The 14,011-nt window shown below is 35.7% G+C and overlaps 1 long non-coding RNA gene across 1 annotated transcript in view; it reads right to left on the bottom strand.

The window, feature by feature from the left end:
* LOC131801806 (uncharacterized) overlaps nucleotides 1–14,011 on the bottom strand; it is an 87,301-nt gene that overhangs the window by 1,647 nt on the left and 71,643 nt on the right. The window contains exon 2 of the long non-coding RNA XR_009341925.1: nucleotides 8,759–8,812. This is a non-coding gene — a long non-coding RNA (uncharacterized LOC131801806). The remainder of the gene's footprint in view (nucleotides 1–8,758; nucleotides 8,813–14,011) is intronic.

Here is a 14,011-nt window from a genome sequence, read left to right as displayed (position 1 = left end):
GGGACTAAGGATAACTATCTTGCAATAACAAAATACTACGGCACGGATGCCAACACTATTATTCCTTCTGAAAAAGAAAACAAGGTTAAAAGCAGTAAGTTCGGCCAGGTCGGGCCCCTCCTCGAATACAGAATATAGCCGTTATATTGAGGTCTATACGATGTGGACCCACATAGGCATTGTTTGTCTTATGCTATATTCAAATGCGAAACTTGAAATAAACGGTGATTAATTTAGCTAAAATCATCAAAATTGCGTATATAGGGTGGTACCGTTATATCGGAACTGTATGAAGACCTGGACTGACATAGGAAATGTTCTGTCACAGGCTGTAGCATTCATTACGAACTTCAAATACGACATCTTAAACAATTTCGGTGAGTATTGTACCTAAAATCGTCAGAATACCGAATATATGGAGGTACTGATATATGGGGCCTATACGAAGACCTGGACTTGCATAGACAATTTTCTGTCACATACTGTAGTTCCCATTACAAACTCTAAATACGTAATTTAAAACTAATCCAGACGATAAAATCATCAAAATACTGAATATTAGGAGGTACCGTTATATGGGGGCTATACGAAGACGTGGAACTGCACATACAATTTTCTGTCATAGGCAGTAGTATCCACTGCGAACTTCAAATACCAAATTTGAAACAATTCTGGTGAAAAGTGTCCCTAAAATCATTAAAATGCCGAATATCGGGCGGTACCGTTATATGGGGCCTCTTCGAAGACGTGGTCCTGCACAGACAAATTTGAAACAATTCCGGTGAACAAATTCGCTAAAATCATCAAAATACCGAATATCGGGACGTACCGTTATATGGGGCTATACCAAAACGTGGACCTACATGGTCCAATTTCAATACTAAAAGACCTGCAGACATAACATACAGTAAAATTTTACCAATCTTCTTCAATTCGTTCGGAAGCTAGAAAGATTTCCACAGATGGACAGACGGACAGACATCGCTAGTTCGACATAGAATTTAATGCTGATGAAGAACATATATGTTTTATGGGGTCTAAAATGTGTATTTCGAGGTGTTACAAACGGAATTACAAACTTTATATACCCTCCATACTATGGTGGATCGTATAAAAAGAAGTTCTAATTAAAATTTTTGGTCAAACTTAAAAAAAGACAAATTTGAGTATAGAAGAATCTACTAGTTTTGCATTTGTATCGATATCATAAAGTGAAAATCGGTGTTCGTAGTAAAAACGTTTACATTCTTGCAGATTGGAATGGAATTTCCTCCTGGTGAAGAGCGTCAACAACTTTCTTACTTGTTTCTGTTTCAAAAATGCTTCAAAGCAGAAAATCTCTGAAATTCAGAAAAATAGTTTTGAGTCCCAATTTTTCCACTATCTATCGATTGAATTTACACGCAATAATACTACCTCGATGTTAGTTAATTTTTGCTACATCAAATTATGTTCTTGTCACACAGCAGCGTCGTGGCAAAATTGTTCACTTCATCGGTTAATCATCATTTTTTGCGTCTTTCCCTGCGTTGCCACTAGAGACTCCGACAAATCGGGAATTGTGCAACACCATGGTGAGCAATTCCAATTCCATTGTTGTGTGAAAGTACATGGCTGTGATTTTTCATGTTTTCTCGATGTTGGTGGCGTTGGTGTTGTTGTTGTCGTACTACTCATTGTAGAGTGGCAATGCCAGATTTGTTGATGCTATTATTGTGGCATGAATTACCAATAGCTCGCGCGGTGGAACTGTTGATGCAGTTCGCCAGCCAGCATCATTAATGCGCCATCACTGGGTTGGATAGTCGGTCGGTTGGTTGGTTGGCTGATGCGTTATGTGTTGCTACTGCACGACGAGTCTTAGATAAAAAGAAGTGCATTTCCACCAGTTGTTGGCTTTCATGTTGTCGCATTAACTGCGTGTTATTCTGGTATTCGTAAAATTTAATTTCACTGCCATAACAATTCAGCATTTCCACCAATTCACTGCTCGCTCGCTGTTGTAAGCAGAAGTATTGGCAACAGACGTTTGCTGCATCATCACACTCACACTCCCTCTCTTCTCACTTCCTCTCCTATTTCAGTGTCTGTGTGTGTGCGTGTGTCATTGTGTTGTATGATGTGGCTTTCAGGGAATGGTTTGTGCTGCCTGGATTCTATGGGAAGCAGGGAAGCAGGCAAATTTAAAAACGATCCAAATTTAAAAACGAACACTCAGCCGGTTGGTCGGTGGCGTGGACAGCTTGAAAAGAACTTGTATCCTTTGACTTTCACAACATCGTCAATGCTGCGGTTGTGAACGCTGCAGCTGTGTGGTCGTTGCTTGAATTATAAATTATGGTAGCTGCTATTTATCTTCGTGTTATGGGTTGTGGTGGTCTGCCAGGCTGTGGTGTTAGCCTTCATGCGTCTCCGTTTGATGTCTCTTATGCGGATATGCGTGCATTTATGTTTGTGTGTGTGTGTGTGTGCGTCTCCCTGTATGTTTGTTTGTGTGTTTACACAATCCGACCAACCATTTATTTTAATGTGTAATTTTTGACATCTGTCTTTTGCAATTAAATCATTTGGCTTTTGAAATGTTAAAACAAGGAATTGAAGGAAAATAAAACAATTGTCGGAAAAGTGTGTGTGAGAGAGAGAGAGAAAGGCAGAGAAAAAGAATTGACCTTTTTTAACAATTTCAACTTGATTGTCATTAAAAATTATTTTTATGGTTGTGTAATTGGACAGTATAAAAAGAATGCAAAAAGGACATGATAAGGGTCATAAAGGATTTTAACATTAAACATGTATGTGATAATCAGGATATAAGGACATTGAAGAAAATTGTCTTTTTGAGCCGCAGAATTATTGAATTAACTTGGAAGTGACGGCAAGCGTATAAAAATTAAGATTACAGGACAACAACTTCAGAAGGACATTTTTTTGGAAATTCTTACAAAAACGGTTCAAAAGTATTAAAAGGTACCCATTGTATTTGAGGCAGCAGTAGAGCTAGGAGTCTTAAATTTGGAATAAGGGCCACGGATGGAGTGTATGATAGATGAATCAAAGCGTTTTGGGAAATTCGCACTATAAATGTACGAAAAGTACTAAATTTGGTACCATTTAGTATCATGTAAACGGTTAGACATAAAAACTTGAAATTTGGAATGGGAATCAATGTTGAGGAGCAGAGTCGATATAAGGAGGTAGTACTCGGAAGTGTGTACTCATGTATATGAAAAGTACTAAACGGTACTAAATTTAGTACAATTTGAAATTGGAGGAACGGATGGAGCTGGAATCCTAACATTTGATATTAACATTACTAGCGGAGTGTAGGATTGGGATATGGATGAAGTTTTTTAAATTTGTACCTATGCACGAAAGTACTAAGTGGTACTAAATTTCGTACAATTTCGATATGAATGCATCGATGGAGAAACAAGATTACTGTTGCATGCTAGGTCTAAGGAATGTAGGTAGTTTTCGAAATTCGGACATATGTGTGTAAAATGGTATTAAATTTGGCACAATTTAAATTTTGGATGAACCGGTAGAGTTGGAGTTCGGAAATTTGCACATAAGATTTCTATTAAACTGTACGACGCAGATTGTTATGAAAATTAGTACCTAATTGTACTAAATCGTACTTAATTTGTTACAATTTGGATTTTGTTGTTGCAAAATGGAATTTGGCAAACTAATAGAGCTGGTATCCTTAAAATTGGAAATAAGATTACTCTCAGGCTGTAAGCTGTTTTGAAAATTTGTAATTTTGTGTGCTAAAATATACAAAATTTGGTACATATTGGAGTTGTGATGAACCGATGGAGCTGGAATACTGATATTTGGAATGAGAGTCACTGATGGAGTGCAGAATAGATGTACCAAAGGGTTATTGGAAATTTTAACTTCAAATTTAGAAAACTTGTAAAATTGTACCATTTGACATTATGTGAACGGATAAAGCCAAAAACTTGAAATTCGGTAAGAGAATCAAGATTGGAAATAAAATTTGATATATCAAGGTTGTTTTGGAAATGTGTACGAAGTGTGCTAACTTTACTAAATTGCACTAAATTTGTAAGAGTGAACGGATGAAGCTGAAATTTGAGAATTTTATATTGGAATTCCTGTTGGTGGTAGCTTTGTGATATTGAGGTGGTTTTGGAAATGTGTACTACGAGTGCACTAAAAGTACTAAATAGCACTAGATTTAGTACAGTTTGGTATTGGGTAAATAAATAACGATTGAAATCGGAAATTTTGGTATTAAAGTCGCTGTTCATGTGTAGCCTTGACATATGGAGGGGGTTTCGAAAATGTGTACTGTAATTGTACTGAAGTACTGAATGGTACTATATTTGATTTTGGGTAAAGGGACATATGTAAAATTTTGAAATTTGATATTTATATATCCGAGCGGATTGGAAATGCGTCCTATATTTGTACTAAAGTACTAAAAAAGTACCATGTGGTATTAAACTTGGTATTGGGTGAAGGGATAGGGCTGGAATCCTCAAATTTGATATTGAGGCCCTGCTGATATTTGCAATTGAGATATAAAGGTGGTTTTGGTAATATGTACTACAATTGTACGCAAAGTACTAATCGTTTCCACTAATAAACAAACTTTGTTTTTATAAAAACAACAATAAAAGGATAAAGCCTGACCATTTTGCAACAACAAAATACTACTGTATCCCGAATAAACAAGCCAACACTGCTCTAGTACTAATTATTACTAAATTTGGTACTGATTGAAGGGATTGAGCTGGAAATTTGATATTGAGGTCTCTGTAAGTATTTGAGATATGGTGGTGTTTTTGGGAGAAGGGATAGGGCTGGAATCCTGAAATTTGATATTGATGTCACCGTTGATGTTTGTAGTTGAGAGAATGAGCTGGTTTCGAATATGCGTACTTTAATCGCACTGGGGTACTAAATTTTGTATTCGAGGAAATTACAAAGCTGAAATTCTGATATTTGATATTAAGGACATTGTTGGTATCTGAGGCTGGGATATAGAGATTATTTTGAAAATGTGTACTTCAACTGTACGAAAATAACTCAACCCTACTAAATGTGGTATTGGGTGAAGGGATGGAGATAAAGTTCTGAAATTTGATATTTATATTGCTGATGGTATCTGTGTTTGTGATATGGAGATGGTTTGGAAATATGCCCTTTATATTTACGAAAAATACTAAATGGTACTAAATTTGGTATTTGTATCCCGAAATTGTATATTGAGATGTTGAAATCTCATAGTGGTTTCTTTCAAATTTGTACTATAATTGTTCAAAAAGTACTAAATGGTACTAATTTTTAATCACTGTTCTTGTCTAGGATAGAGAGATTTATATTGTTCTGGATATGCGACAAATATTACTAAATTTGATATTGGATGAAGGGCCGCAGCTAAAATCCCGAAATTTGTCATTGGAATCATTTTTGGATTCTAGGGTTTACATATGAAGACGTTGAGATAGTTTTGGAGAGAAAAATTGGATCTGGCCCCATAGTGCTATGGTTTTACTAATATCCTCCTCGTGGAAAGGTAATATATTTTCCCAGTATTCTTTTCAAAAAAGAAAAACTTTTAATAAAAAATAAAACCTTGAAAGTTTGAAAATTTAGAGCAATGTATGAAGTTTTGGTCAAAAAATGTTATCAAACTTAACAAACTGTGAATTTTCTGTACTAAAAAGGCCTAACACGAACTGTTGGGAAGATCTAAAATTCTAAAGTGGAATTTTCACTGCCGAAATTCCGACAACAATTCCTGCGAATAATGCCGTTAAAATCACGGAAATACCGAATATCGGAGGTACCATTATATGGGTGCTGTACTAAAAACTAGACCTATATAGACAATTATCTTCCAGTGAGTAATGTACTCATAACGAACTCCTCTTGTGGATTTTATGACAATTCCATTGAAATAATCAGAATCATCATACTACCGGATATCGGGGGGTACCATCTTATGGAGGCTATACGATATCATGAACCTATATAGACAATTCTCTTTTGGGTGGTAAAGTACTCACAGGGAACTCCTTGTGTAGAATTTCAGACAAGGCCATTAAAAAATTGTGGCTAAAATCATCATAATACCGAATATCGGGAAGGCTACACGAAATCGTGGACCTATATAGACAATTCTCTCTCAGGAGGTAAAGTAGTATAGTTCTGATAATTGGTATGATATTGGGATGTGCGAAATATTAAGACAATCGGAGTCTTATGTCGCAGTTTAAAAGAGTTGTACTTATTGAAAATTTTGGCCTTTTTGGGGAAGGTACTGGACCGCCATTTTCCATGTCCATTTGTCCATTTTCGCACCCGACCCAGGACTCGTACAAATTTTAGGATTTGCAAAGTTTAAACACTACATAAGATGATCACTTCTTCTTCCATGAGGTAAATTATTTTCTATGAAAATGTTGACGTTTTGTGGGGGAGTTAACAGAAGCAGTGAACTGATATTACCCATCTCCGAACTCGATCTAAGTACCAAGATTCCAAATCCGACACTCCTTTTGAGAGTCAGCCAGCTGACGAATGGAGGGACAACACAGGATCAACTTCAAATTTCCTGAAACGGATTTGGTCCAAAGAGACCTAGGTTCTAAAACCGTTATTTCAATGGTGCACATATTGGCCGCATCAAACGATATATATCCTTTATTGATATATGGCTGAGGGTGTAACAAGTTTCTTTGCTGATTAAAATACATATATACAATTTATTGGCCCACTTAAACTTTTTTCAACACACAAAGCTAATCTCCAAGAAGGGCAATTACATACAGCATGCTAAGTTATTCAATATTTTCTTTGTATCTATTACTAATGTACTTTAATGAAGTAACAACTAACTAGAATTTATTAAAAAGAAAAACTCATACAAAATAAGTATTACAGCTGACTACATCCATGCAAAATTGAAAAAGTTCCGCTGGCACTGACTGTCGTTACTTCATTAATTTGTTTATTGAATTAAAAATTATTATTAAACAAATTTTTGCCCTTTGCCTTGCAGCTGGCTACTTATTTATTTACTTGTGCGATTTTTCTTTTTCTCTTTCTTTATTTTTCCCATCAGCTAGTTATGGTTAATGGACTTTTTTTGGGGGGGAAGAGAGAGAGTATTATTTTAATAAATTAACATTACACCAAATAACAATCTCCCCGGAGCATTTCGGTAACAACTGGTGTCCTTTTATCATCCGATGATGAGGATGATGATGGTGGCCAAACAACCGTAATATGAACTTGACCTAGGACTAATACAATGAGTTTCCTGTTTTCCCAAATGTTATTAAATTAGACGACTGGCTGCACAAGGGGACAGAGCAATGGAAGTGGGAATCAAACGACCTATAGAGGAATGCGTGGAAGGAGAGGGCAAAACAACTCCCCAGATATTTGCTTCTATGTTATTTCCACCATGAAGATAATGGAAACCAAGGGGGCTGATATAAAATTGAATAAATAGTTGTGGAAAGCTCTTATCTGAATATGTATTTAGGACTATCATAAAAATGTTTAATGTTGCGTTAAATAAATTAAGAATAAATCTGCAAATTTACCACATTCGTACCATCTATATTGAAGCGAGTATACGCCTCAATGGTTGGCGTGATTTTTGTGGCCTTAACTTTTTAAGTTTTCTATTTATGGAAGAAGATTGTAAAATCCATATTTCTATAAAAATAAGTTGCATTGTGTTAGTAATTGATGTTCTTTGGAATGCGTGAACCGATTTTGTATTTTCAAACTCCATATGATAGGGGAGATATGTCAATTGGTTCAGGTATATTAAAAATATTTTAGTGAGTCAGTGACTGACTGATTCGGAGCCCAGATAAAACGGCTAAATCTAAAACATTGCAATTTCACATATTCATATTAATAAAAGGGTAAAGTGTTTTAGTGACTGACTGACTGACTTAAAAATTCATCAACGCCCAAAACGGCTAAAGCTAGAATCTTGAAATTTTGGCTGAGGCTCTGAAGCGGTCAGATAAGGCTGCGTTTTTGGAAATTCGTACGAAAAAACCTTTAATTTGGTACGAAAAGTAATTAAAGGTTTTAAAAGTTGTATCCCTTGATGAAGCAGTAGAGCTATAACTCTTAAATGCGCAATGAAGGTCACTGATGAAGTGCATGATAGATGTACCAAAGGATTTTTGGAAATGCATATAATTTTACCAAAAGTACTAAAATTTACTACTACAGAACTCTTAAATTTGGAATGGGGATCACTGATGGAGAGTATGATATATGTATCAAAGGGTTTTTGGAAATTCGAACTGGTACCATTTCGTATCATGCGTAGGATTGGAATATGGAGGAAGTTTTCAAAATTTGTACTTATATGCACGTAGGGTACTAAATAGTACTAAATTTGGTACAATTTAGATTTGGGTGAACCGAATACTGAAATTTGGAATTAAAATTACTCTCGGATTGTGGGATTGGGATATGTAGGAAGTTTTGGAAATTCGTACTTATGTGTACTACATGGTACTAAATTTAGTACAATTCGTGTTAAGGCAAACTAAATACTTTGAATTGGGATTACTGTTGTAGTGTTGAATTGGGTTGTGCTTTGTGTATTTGTTACAATTTGGATTTGGATGAACCGATAACCGGGTTGGTCTTTGTGTACCTAATTTGATACAATCCCAAATCCCAAAATTGGAAAATACAATTTTTATTGGATTGTATGATACTGATTATTATAGAAATTTGTACTTACGTGTACTAAATTTGGTACAAATAGGGATTGTAGTGAACCAATAGAGCAGGAATTCTAAAAATTAGAAATAAAAGTTCTATGAGAATGTATGATTGAGATATGGAGGCAGTTTTGGAAATTCGTACTAATATTTTGGTTTTGGTTGAAGGGATACAAAAGAAAACATAACATTTGATATGGATGTCACTCATGGTGTCTATGATGTCACTGTTTATATGAAAGCCACTGTTGGTATATTGTATTGAGAGAAGGGGGTGGATTTGTACTAAATATGCCGTTGAGTGAATAAATAGAGCTCGAATCCTGGGATTTTATATTTAAGTCACTGTTGGCTTCTAGGATTTAGATATGGTAGTCGCCAATTGAACAAATTTGGTGCAATCATTTTTCTATTGTCCTTTTTGATATCATACTTGAGCAGTTGAAAAGTTAGTACGATGTTTGAAGTTTCTCTGGAAATTTCGTCTAATAAATAATGAACATATTTTGAGTTTTGAGTACTAAAATCAAATAGGGAATGACTCAATAAATTTATGGCGGACTTGGTGGATGAAGTAGCGGGTACTTGTTAGTTAAAAACATTTCAGAGACTGACTGACAGTCAATCGAGGTACAAAATGGGATTTACCGATCTGTATCATTTAATAGTAAAAGAAGAAAATTAAAAGGTTATTTCGCATTTTCATCATCCAAAAATTTTGATTCTTTGTGGGGGTGATACCAGAGGTAGTGGGCCGATTTATTTATTCTACACACGATATCTTGAGTTAATAAAGATATTGAGATGTGTAAAATTGTGTGAGAATTGAATGCTTTAGGATTTTATGCGAGAGACATAATTATTCAAAATGTTTACCTATTGTGGGGGAGATACAAAAAGTAGAGGGCCGATATCTACCATCTTCACAACAGATCTTAATTAGATAGAAATATTGTGATGTACTGAGGTCGAAAGGAATTCAATACTAATTTCGCGTTTTTATATAGCTTTATAGCAAATCACAATTTTGACCTGTCGGGGGGAAAGGTACCAGAAATGGTAAGCCGATATAGCCCATATTCATCCCAGATCTTGTGCTGGTAAAATTATTATGATGTGGGAAATTCGAAGACTATCGGAATCTTATTTCAGATTTTATAAGAGTTATAATTATTCCAAATTTTGATCCTTTGTGGAGGTGGTACTTGCTGGAGTGGGTTAATATTGTTAATTTTCAAGGACAAAAATATTGGGATTTACAAAGTTTTCACAAAATAGAATGATCCTTTCCCTTTTTATGAGGTTTTTCCTCGAAAAATTTGACCTTTTGTGGCAGAAGTACCAGAGGGAGTCGATATATTACGATTATGATACAAGATTGGTTCAATTTGTATACTCCCTTCGAGTGTTATCGTGCGCACCAGCCAGCCCGACAGACGGACAGACATTCATAGATCAAATGTACTGAAACGGATTTTGTCCAAAGAGACCAAAGAGAGAGGGTCTAATACAGTTTTTTCGATAAGGTACGTTTTGGTCGTATCAAATGATTTATACCGTCTTTCAATCCTTTTGACTACAATGAAAACAAGTAAAAAAGCAGTAAGTTCGGCCAAGCCGAACTTTGAATACCCTCCACAATTTGGTACAAATTTGGCAATTTTCAAAAAAATAAAATCCGTTAAAATTTCTGTTAAAGTCTTACAAATACCGAATAAAGCCGTATATTAGAGTCTTTACGACGACGTGGACCTGCATAGGCAAGCTATTACAAAATTTAAATGCGAAACTTAAAAAAAATCTGTTTATAATGTAGCTAACATCATCAAAATACCGAATATATGGAGGTACTATGGGGGTTATAAAACGTAGACCTGCAGAGACAATTTTCTGGCATAGGCTGTAGCATCCAATACGAACTTTAAATGCGAAATATTGTCGCTAAAATCATCAATATACCGAATATCAGGGATACCGTTATATGGGGGCTATACGAAGACGTGGACCTGCACAGACAATTTTCTGCCATAGGCATCCATTACGAAGCATCCATTACGAAGTTCAAATACTAAATTTGAAATAGTTCCGGAAAATAGTGTCGCTAAAATCATCAAAATGCCGCATATCGGGAGGTACTGTTTTATGGGGGCTATACGAAGACGTGCACCTGAATGGCCCATTTTAAATGCCAAAAGTCCTGCAGACATAATACACATTTGAGTAAAATTTTATCAACCTACAGGGTTGCCCATATTCGACGGACCCATGTTTTTTTTTTTTTTTTAAATCAAAGAAAAAAATACAAATTTGGAGGTTGGCAATGTTAATCATTTAATTTGTTCCAAGTAGATTTGTTTACATCAATTTTTGAATATGATATCTCTCAAATAGCGGATCGCCTTGGTCGACTTTTATATGGCCTCTTCGGATTAGAAAGAGCCTTACCAGTCGAAAATTTTTCGTATAAACGCTTAATGGTGTTCTTAGAAGGCGCACTTCTCACATTTTTTAATGTTTTAAAAGCACCTTGTCAAAAGTTATGGCGTTGCCATATGGGTCCGTCGAATATGGGCAACCCTGTACTTCATTTCGTTCGGAAGCTAGAGTGATTTCCACAGACGGACGGACATTGCTAATTAGAAAACCAGTAAGGAAAGCTCAAAAGTCGGGCGGGGCCGACTATATGATACCCTACACCACTATGCATATTTAGTAGAGCTCTCGTAAAAAAGGTTTATACAGGGCATTTCAGAGCTCTATGAGATATTTGGTACAAAATCAAAATCTATCTAATTCTATCGTGCATTTTACGAACTATAGCTATCTCTGAAACGACTTTTACTAAAATTGGTGTCCTTGCTTCTGGGCTGAATTTGGCCAGATATGCCAAAATTCATGCCATTTCGGTTGATATTGGCCATTTGTTGCACAATTAACACGAAATCGAATGAAGGTACATATGGGTGCTATATCCAAATATGAACAAATTTTGATACAATTAAAATCGACTATTTTTGGGCTTTATCTGATATCTGGTACCAAATATCATTCATGTGGAGTGCATATTACGAATGTGAGGGACTTAAAGACCAAATCGGATGAAAGATATATATGGGAGCTATAGCTATATCTAAACCGATTTTTACTAAAATTGGTGAACTTGCTTCTAAGCTGGTTTCGGTTGGATTTGCCAAAATTGATGCTATTACGGCCATTTGGTGGTCAAACACCCGAAATCGGATGAAGATATATATGGGAGCTTTATCCAAATCTGAACCGATTTCGATAAAATTACAAACAGCTATTTCTGGGCTGTATCTTATATCTGGTACCAAATATCATTCTTGTGGAGTGCATATTACGAATGTGAGAGGCTTAAACACCAAATCGGATAAAACATATATATGGGAGCTGAACCGATTTTCTCCAAATTTGTTGTATTTGCTTTAAGGCTAATCTCGGTCACATGTGCCAAAATTCGGGCCATTTGGGCTGATATTGGCCATTTGGTGGTCAATTAACCCGAAATCGGATGAAGATATATATGGGAGCTATACCCAAATCTGAACCGATTTCGATGAAATTTAAAACAGCTATTTCTGTGCTCCATCTAATACCTGATACCAAATATCACGGTTGTGGAGTGCATAGTAGGCATGTGAGGGACTTCAAGATCAAATCGGATGAAAGATATATATGGGAGCTATAGCTATATCTGAACCGATTTTCTCCAAATTTGATATACTTGCTTCTAGGCCGAACTCGGTTGGGTGTGCCAAAATTCAGGTAACCAAATATCATTCTTGTGGAGTGCATATTACGAATGTGAGAGGCTTAAACACCAAATCGGATAAAACATATATATGGGAGCTATAGCGGTTTCTGAACCGATTTTCTCCAAATTTGTTGTATTTGCTTTAAGGCTAATCTCGGTCACATGTGCCAAAATTCGGGCCATTTGGGCTGATATTGGCCATTTGGTGGTCAATTAACCCGAAATCGGATGAAGATATATATGGGAGCTATACCCAAATCTGAACCGATTTCGATGAAATTTAAAACAGCTATTTCTGTGCTCCATCTAATACCTGATACCAAATATCACGGTTGTGGAGTGCATAGTAGGCATGTGAGGGACTTCAAGATCAAATCGGATGAAAGATATATATGGGAGCTATAGCTATATCTGAACCGATTTTCTCCAAATTTGATATACTTGCTTCTAGGCCGAACTCGGTTGAGTGTGCCAAAATTCAGGTAATTTGGACTGATAGTGGACATTTGGTGCACATTTAACCCGAAATCGGATGAAGATATATATGGGAGCTATATCTAAATTTGATCCGATTCTCATCAAATTCAATAGGGTTCGTCCTTGGGCCAAACAAATATTGTTTGGAAAATTTCATCTCAATCGGATAGTAAATGCGACCTGCATTTTGTTCACAAGAATACATGAACAGACGGACGGACGGACGGACAGACGGACTGACATGCATAAATCGACTCAGAAAGTCATTCTATGAAGGTTCTCAAAAGTAACTATGGGTCTATCTCGTTTCCTTCTCCATGTTACAAACAAATGCACAAAGACATAATACCCTTACCACTATGTGGTGTAGGGTATAAAAATAGAAAAAATTAGAAATTGCTAAATAGAAATAGAATTTTATGCTGATCAAGAATATATATACTTTGTGGGATCTAAAATGTATATTTCGAGGAATGACAAACGGAATAACAAACTTAATATACCCTCCATACTATAGTGGAGGGTATAAAAACCATCAATAAATTGGGGATATCAAGATTCGTTCTCTCATTTACATGATCCATATGAAGATTGATATAGCATAGTGGGACTAGGACCATAGTGTGTCTAGGGCCAATATTTGGAGATATTACAGATATGTTGGCCATATCAAACTTAGAATACCCTCACGACATTAAATTTGAATATTTTATTTACATTTTAATAGTTACAGAAATCTTCTTCATATTCAGCATAAACCAAAACCTACCACTCACAATACATCTCTACCCTTACTGGTAAAATCAAAAGAATATAAAACGAAATAAACCATATCAAAATCATAGAATTTTGTAAAAAGCCTCAATAAAAAATCCACATGATATGGAAATTAGATTGCCTTTGAATCATCGAACTATACATTCAATTGTTAATCTACAGATGTGTGTGTGTGTGTGTGTGAGGATGTTCGTTCTCTGGGAAATGTGTATGAACGTGTGCGTCGTTACATACATTCATCGTA

Source organism: Musca domestica, unplaced genomic scaffold (assembly GCF_030504385.1).
Source record: "Musca domestica strain aabys unplaced genomic scaffold, Musca_domestica.polishedcontigs.V.1.1 176, whole genome shotgun sequence".
Classification (NCBI taxonomy): domain Eukaryota; kingdom Metazoa; phylum Arthropoda; class Insecta; order Diptera; family Muscidae; genus Musca; species Musca domestica.
Note: the sequence above shows the minus strand (reverse complement) of the source record. Positions and strands in the feature narration are given on the sequence as shown.